The sequence below is a fragment of the Oncorhynchus nerka genome, linkage group LG23 (assembly GCF_034236695.1).
Source record: "Oncorhynchus nerka isolate Pitt River linkage group LG23, Oner_Uvic_2.0, whole genome shotgun sequence".
NCBI classification, from domain to species: domain Eukaryota; kingdom Metazoa; phylum Chordata; class Actinopteri; order Salmoniformes; family Salmonidae; genus Oncorhynchus; species Oncorhynchus nerka.
In genome coordinates, this window is record NC_088418.1 from 59,608,742 (window position 1) to 59,620,754 (window position 12,013).

The following is a 12,013-nucleotide window of genomic DNA, read 5'->3' on the forward strand; positions in this document are numbered from 1 at the left end:
GTGTGTGTTTGAGTGAGTGTTTGTGTGTTTGTGTGTTTGAGTGAGTGTGTGTTTGAGTGTGTGTGTGTGTTTGAGTGAGTGTGTGTTTGAGTGTGTGTTTGTGTGAGTGAGTGTGTGTGTGTTTGTGTGTTTGAGTGTGTGTTTGTGTGTTTGAGTGTTTGAGTGTGTGTGTGTGTGTTTGAGTGAGTGAGTGAGTGTGTGTGTTTGTGTGTTTGAGTGTGTGTTTGTGTGTTTGAGTGTGTGTTTGTGTGTTTGAGTGTGTGTTTGAGTGTGTGTGTGTGTGTTTGAGTGTGTGTGTGTGTGTTTGAGTGAGTGTGTGTTTGTGTGTGTGAGTGTGTGTTTGAGTGTGTGTGTGTGTGTTTGAGTGAGTGTGTGTTTGTGTGTTTGTGTGTTTGAGTGTGTGTGTGTGTGTTTGAGTGAGTGTGTGTGTGTTTGAGTGAGTGTGTGTTTGTGTGTGTGAGTGTGTGTTTGTGTGTTTGAGTGTGTGTGTGTGTGTTTGAGTGAGTGTGTGTTCGTGTGTTTGTGTGCATGTAGGTATTATCTGGAAGAAACAGACTCAAACTTCCGTCCGTCGTCTCACAGCCAAAACTGTGCTGCTAGCTGCGAGAATTAACATCCCAGAATCCACCTGGACAGGGAGAGAGAGATTCATCCACCCAATCACACATATCCTTACTTATCTTCTCTGTTTGGAAAGCCATCAAATCAAATTTGAATTTGTCACATGCGCCAGATACAACAGCTGTAGACCTTACCGTGAAATGCTTACTTACAAGCCCCTAAACAACAATGTAGTTAAGAAAAATACCTAAAAAAATAATAATAAATCAAAGTAATAAATAATTGAAGAGCAGCAGTAAAATATCAACAGCGAGGCTTTATACAGGGGGTACCGGTACAGAGTCAGTCGAGGTAATTGAGGTAATATGTATATGTAGGTAGAGGTATTAAAGTGACCATGCATAGATAATAACAGAGAGTAGCAGCAGCATAAAGGGAGGGGGGGATAATGCAAATAGCTGTTAAGAAGCCTCTTGGACCTAGACTTGGCGTGCCGGTACCGTTTGCCGTGCGGTAGCAGAGACAACAGTCTATGACTGGGGTTTTTGTGGTGTCCTTTCACCCATTTGAAAGCTGCAAGATAAGTGACCAATCACTAATTGATTGAAACCTGGACTGGCAGGTGTGTGCCCTGGCCAATCAGTGGCATGGTGTCCACATATTTAGGGGGTAAAGGCTGGGGGCTAGGTGTCACCTTCCTCCACAGCCAGTTAGAACCCACTCCACTACAACCAGATTGGTGGAGGGGACAGACATATCAGCTTACCCCGCCCCCTCTATAACCCTGATCTGTAGGTCCCCTTTGTGTGTTATTGGCTCTGACATCATGCTGGGTTAGCTATAACCAGGTGAGGCACGAGTGACTGGAGCATTTGTTCTCTCTGGGCCCATCCCATTTCAGTCTATACTCCCTACCAACCTTCCCTCGTCTCCTACCCCCTTCGAAGTGTACAGATCTGAATGGACTGTGTAGGATGTGATAGCAAGATCTACTTAACTATATTGAGGCTATAATATCCCTTCTTTACATACACCTATCTGGTTACTTCAGATCGGCACAGAGGGAATGGTTAGGTGGCTAAGGGAAGGGGGTAGGGAGTGGAATGGAACGTGACCCATGCGATCGCGGTCTGGAGCCCGATGCTCGACATGGGGGAGAAATAAAGGCGGAGGGCAGCAGCGTGGACAGCTGACAGGAACCAATGTTCGGCCAAGGTCAGGGGAGGGAGAAAGGGGACGCGCAGGGACTCAGAGGTCTGACAGGAAGCAGTGGTCAGCAGGTGGGAGAGGGTTAATGTGGCGACTGTGCTCCGATGTGGCAGGAACCACTTTCCTGGCAGGGTCAGTGGAGGGGGGAGTGTAAGTCAAGTAACACAGCCACAGTGCCAGACAGTGAGATCTACAACCCCGGGGCCATATACACATCACTGTTACACACTCAAACTGACGCCATCATTGTTTTTCACCACACATACAGTATATAGATGCACTCACTGACACTTCCTATGCATGATAATTATGACTGAGACAGCTGCCCTGCTTGACCAGAGGTCCCAATGGTGGAGGAACCAATCAATATTACATAACCTACAGTTCACCATCCCCCCAGCACCCTCGGTGTGTGTGTGTGTGTGTGTGTGTGTGTGTGTGTGTGTGTGTGTGTGTGTATGTATGTATGTATGTGTATATATACACTGCTCAAAAAAATAAAGGGAACACTTAAACAACACAATGTAACTCCAAGTCAATCACACTTCTGTGAAATCAAACTGTCCACTTAGGAAGCAACACTGATTGACAATAAATTTCACATGCTGTTGTGCAAATGGAATAGACAACAGGTGGAAATTATAGGCAATTAGCAAGACACCCCCAATAAAGGAGTGGTTCTGCAGGTGGGGACCACAGACCACTTCTCAGTTCCTATGCTTCCTGGCTGATGTTTTGGTCACTTTTGAATGCTGGCGGTGCTTTCACTCTAGTGGTAGCATGAGACGGAGTCTACAACCCACACAAGTGGCTCAGGTAGTGCAGCTCATTCAGGATGGAATATCAATGCGAGCTGTGGCAAGAAGGTTTGCTGTGTCTGTCAGCGTAGTGTCCAGAACATGGAGGCGCTACCAAGAGACAGGCCAGTACATCAAGAGACGTGGAGGAGGCTGTAGGAAGGCAACAACCCAGCAGCAGGACCGCTACCTCCGCCTTTGTGCAAGGAGGAGCAGGAGGAGCACTGCCAGAGCCCTGCAAAATGACCTCCAGCAGGCCACAAATGTGCATGTGTCTGCTCAAACGGTCAGAAACAGACTCCATGAGGGTGGTATGAGGGCCCGGCGTCCACAGGTAGGGGTTGTGCTTACAGCCCAACACCGTGCAAGACGTTTGGCATTTGCCAGAGAACACCAAGATTGGCAAATTCGCCACTGGCGCCCTGTGCTCTTCACAGATGAAAGCAGGTTCACACTGAGCACATGTGACAGACGAGTCTGGAGACGCCGAGAACGTTCTGCTGCCTACAACATCCTCCAGCATGACCGGTTTGGCGGGGGTCAGTCATGGTGTGGGGTGGCATTTCATGTGCTCGCCAGAGGTAGCCTGACTACCATTAGGTACCGAGATGAGATCCTCAGACCCCTTGTGAGACCATATGCTGGTGCGGTTGGCCCTGGGTTCCTCCTAATGCAAGACAATGCTAGATCTCATGTGGCTGGAGTGTGTCAGCAGTTTCTGCAAGAGGAAGGCATTGATGCTATGGACGGGCCCGCCTGTTCCCCAGACCTGAATCCAATTGAGCACATCTGGGACATCATGTCTCGCTCCATCCGCCAACTCCTGGACAGTCTGTGGTGCAGTCTGTTGGTGGATGCTTTAGTCCAGGTCTGGGAGGAGATCCCTCGGGAGACCATCCGCCACCTCATTAGGAGCATGCCCAGGCGTTGTAGGGAGGTCATACGTGGAAGCCACACACACTACTGAGCCCCATTTTGACTTGTTTTAAGGACATTACATCAAAGTTGGATCAGCCTGTAGTGTGGTTTTCCACTTTAATTTTGTGTGACTCCAAATCCAGACCTCCATGGGTTGATAAATTTGATTTCCATTGATCATTTTTGTGTGATTTTGTTGTCAGCACATTCAACTATGTAAAGAAAAAAGTATTTAATAAGAATATTTCATTCATTCAGATCTAGGATGTGTTATTTTAGTGTTCCCTTTATTTTTTTGAGCAGTGTCTGTCTGTCTGTCTGTCTGTCTGTGCCCACAAATATCCTCACGCACATTAGTGCACAACCCCCCGGCTGAAAAATATAAAACACTTAAAAATGCATGAGGGAAGATAATGAAAAGAAAATAGATAAATCAGAAAATAAAATAAAAGTATTGAGCAGACAGACAGCAGACAGACAGCAGAGATGGGCAGCAGAGAGGAGGCAGCAGAGAGGAGACAGGAGAGGAGACAGGAGACAGTAGAGAGGAGACAGTAGACAGCAGAGAGGAGACAGTAGACAGCAGAGAGGAGACAGGAGACAGCAGAGATGGGCAGCAGAGAGGAGGCAGCAGAGAGGAGACAGGAGAGGAGACAGGAGACAGTAGAGAGGAGACAGTAGACAGCAGAGAGGAGACAGGAGACAGGAGACAGGAGACAGCAGAGAGGAGACAGGAGACAGTAGAGAGGAGACAGTAGAGAGGAGACAGGAGACAGCAGAGAGGAGACAGGAGACAGTAGAGAGGAGACAGCAGAGAGGAGACAGTAGAGAGGAGACAGGAGACAGCAGAGAGGAGACAGTAGAGAGGAGACAGTGGAGAGTAGAGAGTAGAGAGGAGACAGTAGAGAGGAGACAGCAGAGAGGAGACAGTAGAGAGGAGAGAGGAGGCAGCAGACAGTAGAGAGGAGACAGGAGAGAGGAGACAGGAGGCAGCAGACAGGAGACAGTAGAGAGGAGACAGGAGACAGTAGAGAGGAGACAGCAGGCAGCAGAGAGGAGACAGCAGACAGGAGACAGTAGATAGGAGACAGGAGACAGTAGATAGGAGACAGTAGAGAGGAGACAGCAGGCAGCAGAAAGGAGGCAGGAGACAGCAGGCAGCACAGAGGAGACAGCAGAGGAGACAGTAGGCAGCAGAGGAGACAGGAGACAGAGAGGAGACGGGAGCCAGCAGAGGAGACAGCAGGCAGCAGAGGAGACAGCAGGCAGCACAGAGGAGACAGTAGGCAGCAGAGGAGACAGGAGACAGCAGAGAGGAGACGGGAGCCAGCAGAGGAGACAGCAGGCAGCAGAGGAGACAGCAGGCAGCACAGAGGAGACAGGAGACAGCAGAGAGGAGACAGCAGGCAGCACAGAGGAGACAGCAGGCAGCACAGAGGAGACAGGAGACAGCAGGCAGCAGAGAGGAGACAGCAGGCAGCAGAGAGGAGACAGGAGACAGCAGGCAGCAGAAACAGGAGACAGCAGGCAGCAGAGAGGAGACAGGAGACAGCAGAGAGGAGACAGCAGGCAGCACAGAGGAGACAGGAGACAGCAGGCAGCAGAGAGGAGACAGCAGGCAGCAGAGAGGAGACAGCAGGCAGCACAGAGGAGACAGGAGACAGCGGGCAGCAGAGAGGAGACAGGAGACAGCACAGAGGAGACAGGAGACAGCAGAGAGGAGACAGGAGACAGCAGAGAGGAGACAGCAGGCAGCACAGAGGAGACAGGAGACAGCAGAGAGGAGACAGCAGGCAGCAGAGAGGAGACAGCAGGCAGCACAGAGGAGACAGGAGACAGCGGGCAGCAGAGAGGAGACAGGAGACAGCACAGAGGAGACAGGAGACAGCAGGCAGCAGAAACAGGAGACAGTAGGCAGCAGAGAGGAGACAGCAGGCAGCACAGAGGAGACAGGAGACAGCGGGCAGCAGAGAGGAGACAGGAGACAGCACAGAGGAGACAGGAGACAGCAGAAACAGGAGACAGCAGGCAGCAGAGAGGAGACAGAAGACTGAAATCTTCCAGACCAGCCCTCCCAAAGGTTTCTGGGAAAACAACTAGGGAGGTCTAAAAATGTGCCTGATGCATTAGCCAAGACCTAGATCCATCATAATTAAAGTATTGCGCAGACAGAACCCAGGAGGTTCACATGTCTTGAATGAAATCTTCCAGCCCAGCCCTCCCAAAGGCTTCTGGGAAAACAAGTCTCCAGTTGGGGCCTTCCACTTTTACACTGGAACTCGGGAGGTCTAGAAATGTGCCTGACACATTAGCCAAGACCTCGATCCATCATTGTGAACGCTAACTAAGCTAACTAGGCCAGAAAACCAGAAAAATGAATGACCTGTGTTTGAGATGGGACGAAAAGCTCTGGATCACATTCATTATAGCACATCGTTGCAAAAGTTTTGCAACGGAAAATAAAAATGTGTGTTTATATTGAAGTTCAGATAGTCCCTCCCTGTTTCAGTATGGCTTCTTGCTTTGGTGCCTAATGAATAAGACCTTTGTCAAGTCTCTTAGCCCTTAAAGACCCAGCGTCAGTTTTCTTCTGTGAGCGAACGCAAAGCCTTTCAGCTGGTTTTAATTAACTCAACCAGAGACAATGATTAATTACAATGAGTGCAAATACTTTTTACTGAGGATACTGACAAAGACTGGAGAACTTCACACTGGGGGAATTTAATTCAGACACAGAAGTAGGTCTAACACACACACACACACACACACACACACACACACACACACACACACACACACACAGTGGTACAAACTCTCATGAGACCCTCTCCATTTTAACAATGTCCAAACAAACCAATTGCAGACGAAACACGTGTTCAGTGGTTATAGGTTTCAACCATCATAATCATTCCCAGGTCCACAGCCTTTACCTGTTGGGCTTTGACACACAGAGGGATACAGAGAGAGAGGAAGCATGGTGAGACAGGCAGGGTGGTATAAGGAGGCATGCGGCGTGGTATAAGGAGACAGGCGGCGTGGTATAAGGAGGCAGGCGGCGTGGTATAAGGAGCCAGGCGGCGTGGTATAAGGAGACAGGCGGCGTGGTATAAGGAGAGAGGCGGCGTGGTATAAGGAGACAGGCGGCGTGGTATAAGGAGGCAGGCGGCGTGGTATAAGGAGCCAGGCGGCGTGGTATAAGGAGACAGGCGGCGTGGTATAAGGAGAGAGGCAGCGTGGTATAAGGAGACAGGCGGCGTGGTATAAGGAGACAGGCGGCGTGGTATAAGGAGGCAGGCGGCGTGGTATAAGGAGCCAGGCGGCGTGGTATAAGGAGCCAGGCGGCGTGGTATAAGGAGGCAGGCGGCGTGGTATAAGGAGGCAGGCAGCCTGGTATAAGGAGACAGGCAGCGTGGTATAAGGAGACAGGCAGCGTGGTATAAGGAGACAGGCAGCGTGGTATAAGGAGAGAGGCAGCGTGGTATAAGGAGACAGGCAGCGTGGTATAAGGAGACAGGCAGCGTGGTATAAGGAGACAGGCAGCGTGGTATAAGGAGAGAGGCAGCGTGGTATAAGGAGACAGGCAGCGTGGTATAAGGAGACCGGCAGCGTGGTATAAGGAGAGAGGCAGCGTGGTATAAGGAGACAGGCAGCGTGGTATAAGGAGAGAGGCAGCGTGGTATAAGGAGACAGGCAGCGTGGTATAAGGAGAGAGGCAGCGTGGTATAAGGAGACAGGCAGCGTGGTATAAGGAGACAGGCAGCGTGGTATAAGGAGACAGGCAGCGTGGTATAAGGAGACAGGCAGCGTGGTATAAGGAGACAGGCAGCGTGGTATAAGGAGAGAGGCAGCGTGGTATAAGGAGACAGGCAGCGTGGTATAAGGAGACAGGCAGCGTGGTATAAGGAGAGAGGCAGCGTGGTATAAGGAGACAGGCAGCGTGGTATAAGGAGACCGGCAGCGTGGTATAAGGAGAGAGGCAGCGTGGTATAAGGAGACAGGCAGCGTGGTATAAGGAGACAGGCAGCGTGGTATAAGGAGACAGGCAGCGTGGTATAAGGAGACAGGCAGCGTGGTATAAGGAGAGAGGCAGCGTGGTATAAGGAGACAGGCAGCGTGGTATAAGGAGACCGGCAGCGTGGTATAAGGAGACAGGCAGCGTGGTATAAGGAGAGAGGCAGCGTGGTATAAGGAGACAGGCAGCGTGGTATAAGGAGAGAGGCAGCGTGGTATAAGGAGACAGGCAGCGTGGTATAAGGAGACAGGCAGCGTGGTATAAGGAGAGAGGCAGCGTGGTATAAGGAGACAGGCAGCGTGGTATAAGGAGACAGGCAGCGTGGTATAAGGAGACAGGCAGCGTGGTATAAGGAGACCGGCAGCGTGGTATAAGGAGAGAGGCAGCGTGGTATAAGGAGACAGGCAGCGTGGTATAAGGAGACAGGCAGCGTGGTATAAGGAGACAGGCAGCGTGGTATAAGGAGAGGCAGCGTGGTATAAGGAGACAGGCAGCGTGGTATAAGGAGAGGCAGCGTGGTATAAGGAGAGAGGCAGCGTGGTATAAGGAGACAGGCAGCGCGGTATAAGGAGAGAGGCAGCGTGGTATAAGGAGAGAGGCAGCGTGGTATAAGGAGAGGCAGCGTGGTATAAGGAGAGAGGCAGCGTGGTATAAGGAGACAGGCAGCGTGGTATAAGGACACAGGCAGCGTGGTATAAGGAGACAGGCAGCGTGGTATAAGGAGAGAGGCAGCGTGGTATAAGGACACAGGCAGCGTGGTATAAGGAGACAGGCAGCGTGGTATAAGGAGACAGGCAGCGTGGTATAAGGAGACAGGCAGCGTGGTATAAGGAGACAGGCAGCGTGGTATAAGGAGACCGGCAGCGTGGTATAAGGAGACAGGCAGCGTGGTATAAGGAGAGAGGCAGCGTGGTATAAGGAGAGAGGCAGCGTGGTATAAGGAGACAGGCAGCGTGGTATAAGGAGAGAGGCAGCGTGGTATAAGGAGACAGGCAGCGTGGTATAAGGAGACAGGCAGCGTGGTATAACGAGAGAGGCAGCGTGGTATAAGGAGACAGGCAGCGTGGTATAAGGAGACAGGCAGCGTGGTATAAGGAGACAGGCAGCGTGGTATAAGGAGACCGGCAGCGTGGTATAAGGAGAGAGGCAGCGTGGTATAAGGAGACAGGCAGCGTGGTATAAGGAGACAGGCAGCGTGGTATAAGGAGACAGGCAGCGTGGTATAAGGAGAGGCAGCGTGGTATAAGGAGACAGGCAGCGTGGTATAAGGAGAGGCAGCGTGGTATAAGGAGAGAGGCAGCGTGGTATAAGGAGACAGGCAGCGCGGTATAAGGAGAGAGGCAGCGTGGTATAAGGAGAGAGGCAGCGTGGTATAAGGAGAGGCAGCGTGGTATAAGGAGAGAGGCAGCGTGGTATAAGGAGACAGGCAGCGTGGTATAAGGACACAGGCAGCGTGGTATAAGGAGACAGGCAGCGTGGTATAAGGAGAGAGGCAGCGTGGTATAAGGACACAGGCAGCGTGGTATAAGGAGACAGGCAGCGTGGTATAAGGAGAGAGGCAGCGTGGTATAAGGAGAGAGGCAGCGTGGTATAAGGAGAGAGTCAGCGTGGTATAAGGAGAGAGGCAGCGTGGTATAAGGAGACAGGCAGCGTGGTATAAGGAGACAGGCAGCATGGTATAAGGAGAGAGGCAGCGTGGTATAAGGAGACAGGCAGCGTGGTATAAGGAGGCAGGCAGCGTGGTATAAGGAGACAGGCAGCGTGGTATAAGGAGACAGGCAGCGTGGTATAAGGAGAGAGGCAGCGTGGTATAAGGAGACAGGCAGCGTGGTATAAGGAGAGAGGCAGCGTGGTATAAGGAGACAGGCAGCGTGGTATAAGGAGAGAGGCAGCGTGGTATAAGGAGACAGGCAGCGTGGTATAAGGAGAGAGGCAGCGTGGTATAAGGAGACAGGCAGCGTGGTATAAGGAGAGAGGCAGCGTGGTATAAGGAGAGAGGCAGCGTGGTATAAGGAGAGAGGCAGCGTGGTATAAGGAGAGAGGCAGCGTGGTATAAGGAGAGAGGCAGCGTGGTATAAGGAGAGAGGCAGCGTGGTATAAGGAGAGAGGCGGCGTGGTATAAGGAGACAAGCAGCGCGGTATAAGGAGACAGGCAGCGCGGTATAAGGAGAGAGGCAGCGTGGTATAAGGAGACAGGCAGCGTGGTATACGGAGACAGGCAGCGTGGTATAAGGAGAGAGGCAGCGTGGTATAAGGAGAGAGGCAGCGTGGTATAAGGAGAGAGAGGCAGCGTGGTATAAGGAGAGAGGCAGCGTGGTATAAGGAGACAGGCAGCGTGGTATAAGGAGACAGGCAGCGTGGTATAAGGACACAGGCAGCGTGGTATAAGGAGACAGGCAGCGTGGTATAAGGAGAGAGGCAGCGTGGTATAAGGAGACAGGCAGCGTGGTATAAGGAGACAGGCAGCGTGGTATAAGGAGAGAGGCAGCGTGGTATAAGGAGAGAGGCAGCGTGGTATAAGGAGAGAGGCAGCGTGGTATAAGGAGACAGGCAGCGTGGTATAAGGAGACAGGCAGCGTGGTATAAGGAGAGAGGCAGCGTGGTATAAGGAGAGAGGCAGCGTGGTATAAGGAGACAGGCAGCGTGGTATAAGGAGAGAGGCAGCGTGGTATAAGGAGAGAGGCAGCGTGGTATAAGGAGACAGGCAGCGTGGTATAAGGAGACAGGCAGCGTGGTATAAGGAGACAGGCAGCGTGGTATAAGGAGAGAGGCAGCGTGGTATAAGGAGAGAGGCAGCGTGGTATAAGGAGACAGGCAGCGTGGTATAAGGAGACAGGCAGCGTGGTATAAGGAGACAGGCAGCGTGGTATAAGGAGACAGGCAGCGTGGTATAAGGAGACAGGCAGCGTGGTATAAGGAGAGAGGCAGCGTGGTATAAGGAGACAGGCAGCGTGGTATAAGGAGACAGGCAGCGTGGTATAAGGAGAGAGGCAGCGTGGTATAAGGAGACAGGCAGCGTGGTATAAGGAGAGAGGCAGCGTGGTATAAGGAGACAGGCAGCGTGGTATAAGGAGAGAGGCAGCGTGGTATAAGGAGAGAGGCAGCGTGGTATAAGGAGACAGGCAGCGTGGTATAAGGAGACAGGCAGCGTGGTATAAGGAGACAGGCAGCGTGGTATAAGGAGAGAGGCAGCGTGGTATAAGGAGAGAGGCAGCGTGGTATAAGGAGACAGGCAGCGTGGTATAAGGAGACAGGCAGCGTGGTATAAGGAGACAGGCAGCGTGGTATAAGGAGACAGGCAGCGTGGTATAAGGAGAGAGGCAGCGTGGTATAAGGAGACAGGCAGCGTGGTATAAGGAGAGAGGCAGCGTGGTATAAGGAGAGAGGCAGCGTGGTATAAGGAGACAGGCAGCGTGGTATAAGGAGAGGCAGCGTGGTAAAGGAGACAGGCAGCGTGGTATAAGGAGAGAGGCAGCGTGGTATGAGGAGAGAGGCAGCGTGGTATAAGGAGACAGGCAGCGTGGTATAAGGAGACAGGCAGCGTGGTATAAGGAGAGGCAGCGTGGTATAAGGAGAGAGGCAGCGTGGTATAAGGAGACAGGCAGCGTGGTATAAGGAGACAGGCAGCGTGGTATAAGGAGAGAGGCAGCGTGGTATAAGGAGAGAGGCAGCGTGGTATAAGGAGACAGGCAGCGTGGTATAAGGAGACAGGCAGCGTGGTATAAGGAGACAGGCAGCGTGGTATAAGGAGACAGGCAGCGTGGTATAAGGAGAGGCAGCGTGGTATAAGGAGAGAGGCAGCGTGGTATAAGGAGACAGGCAGCGTGGTATAAGGAGACAGGCAGCGTGGTATAAGGAGACAGGCAGCGTGGTATAAGGAGACAGGCAGCGTGGTATAAGGAGAGAGGCAGCGTGGTATAAGGAGACAGGCAGCGTGGTATAAGGAGACAGGCAGCGTGGTATAAGGAGAGAGGCAGCGTGGTATAAGGAGACAGGCAGCGTGGTATAAGGAGAGGCAGCGTGGTAAAGGAGACAGGCAGCGTGGTATAAGGAGAGAGGCAGCGTGGTATGAGGAGAGAGGCAGCGTGGTATAAGGAGAGGCAGCGTGGTATAAGGAGACAGGCAGCGTGGTATAAGGAGACAGGCAGCGTGGTATAAGGAGAGGCAGCGTGGTATAAGGAGAGAGGCAGCGTGGTATAAGGAGACAGGCAGCGTGGTATAAGGAGACAGGCAGCGTGGTATGAGGAGAGAGGCAGCGTGGTATAAGGAGAGGCAGCGTGGTATAAGGAGAGAGGCAGCGTGGTATAAGGAGACAGGCAGCGTGGTATAAGGAGACAGGCAGCGTGGTATGAGGAGAGAGGCAGCGTGGTATAAGGAGAGAGGCAGCGCGGTATAAGGAGACAGGCAGCGTGGTATGTTGAGCTTGTCGGCCCCATCAGTGGCCTGTCAGAAGGATGTATCAGGAGCAGACGGAGCGTGACCAACATTGTGTCAGCAGCTAGCTAACCCAGTACTC